Here is a 1,732-nt window from a genome sequence, read left to right on the forward strand (position 1 = left end):
GTTCGATCTCTGTACACAGTTTTCACATAGGACAGACTCGTGTAGTACGCTTTCGTGGGTTAAACCCATCTCGTTTCATTTCAGGCGACGTCGGGAGCGCGTTGAAAATGTACCAGTGAAATCTCGATAGTTCTACGGATACGAATCGTCCCGAAAAAGATTTTGTCACCGCTTCGAAGCGGTGTTTCAGACGGGCGGACGTATATAAAACATATACGACACACGACACCGCCTTCCACACTCACGCTAGTTCGAACACGATTTCCATCTCTCTCGAAGACTGTTAGACGTACGTAAAATTTCTCAATATTCATAGGACCGCGACAAACGCCGACGAAGCGCCCATCATTCGCTCGTACGTATATATGCAACAAGTGCCATCAACGCAAGCAGTTTATAAGTACGTAAACGACCCTCAGCCAGGCGTGGTCCAGGAATTGTATCCGTGGACCGCAATGTGCGTTCGAAATGTCGATGTTCATGTGTCCTGCAGTTCACACGTTGACGCGCAATTAGCTGCGTTCTTCATCGACCCACGAGCCAAGTGATCCACCGTTCAGGGTAATTTTTCCCTTTTATTCTCTCATATATATAATGTCTATTTGCTATCCACCACATTTTTGTGTTATATTTCGGAACAAGCCGATACCCGAAGAGCTCCAACCAGCGCGCGAAGGAGATTCGGGAGTCGTCGTACGACGACATAATTGTCCCTTAAAGAACGAGATATTTCCGTCGAAACCATATATATATATATGTACGAGCAAATCCAAAACCACTGTTTTCTTGCAAGTTCGACGGTCGGAGCGAATAGAACATTGAAAAGCCTTCTATCGAAGAAACACAGAGAGTATATCACCTCCAAAAACGACGGGGATATGGATATTCAAACTGGACAATTATCAACCCGATACTGGATTCGAAAAGTTTCTCTCTCCTTTCGTCGTTATTTACACCGGACGGACTCACGGCCGGCTCTAGCTGGGTGTCATATATATATACGTCCCACGCTCATGCTGCCACTAGCGCGCAACAGAGTAGGGTGTCAATGACAACGACACAGCATTGAAACGAGCTACACAAGCCGGTCTCTCTTGATACCAATGTAAACGAGCATTAAGTTATCTTCAGACTGCCCGATATTTTCGTCCTTTGGACTTTCCCAACGATTCCTTTTTTTCTTTTTTACACCACAGCGAAGACTTGAGGAAGCGTGATTAGCACGCTCGCATCCCTCCCTGTCCTACTACAACTGTGTGTGTGTGTGTGTGTGTGTGTAAAGAAAGAAAAAGAATACATTGGCTTTCTCTCTATCGAGAAGATGGCCTACGCAACGCAGATCAAAGGCCTAATACGTGTAATATAATACGCGTCTGGCCGTGTAAATCACGCACGAATGATCTGGTCGGGCCCAACTCTTCTCCACCACACCACATCCCAACTTTGTACATTTTTATATATTTTTGTGCGTTGGGGCACCTTCATAATCACAAACCCCAACAACACATATATCTCTCTCTTTGAAAGATTTGTTGTGGCCTACGCAACGCAGATCAAAGGCCTAATACGTATAGTACACACGTCTGGCCGTGTAAATCACGCACGAATGATCTGGCGGGCTCAACAATATCTTTTTTTTTATATGAATTTTTATCCACAAACTAATCGAATTCATTTTCTCTCCTCCTCTCCTCTCTCTTTGAGATATATTGGAACATTGTAATGATCCTTC

The 1,732-nt window shown here is 44.6% G+C and overlaps 2 non-coding genes across 2 annotated transcripts in view; both read right to left on the reverse strand.

Annotated features, from left to right (window-relative positions):
* Positions 1-409: 409 nt before the first annotated feature.
* On the reverse strand, positions 410-564 carry LOC143260216 (5.8S ribosomal RNA). Its single transcript, XR_013034341.1, has one exon. It is a non-coding gene; the product is annotated as a 5.8S ribosomal RNA (ribosomal RNA).
* A 1,156-nt stretch (positions 565-1,720) lies between these two features.
* The window catches only part of LOC143260231 (small subunit ribosomal RNA), a 1,921-nt gene continuing 1,909 nt past the window's right edge, over positions 1,721-1,732 (reverse strand). The window contains exon 1 of the ribosomal RNA XR_013034356.1: positions 1,721-1,732. This exon is cut by the window's right edge and continues 1,909 nt beyond it. This is a non-coding gene — a ribosomal RNA (small subunit ribosomal RNA).

The sequence above is a fragment of the Megalopta genalis genome, chromosome 10 (assembly GCF_051020955.1).
Source record: "Megalopta genalis isolate 19385.01 chromosome 10, iyMegGena1_principal, whole genome shotgun sequence".
NCBI classification, from domain to species: Eukaryota; Metazoa; Arthropoda; class Insecta; order Hymenoptera; family Halictidae; genus Megalopta; species Megalopta genalis.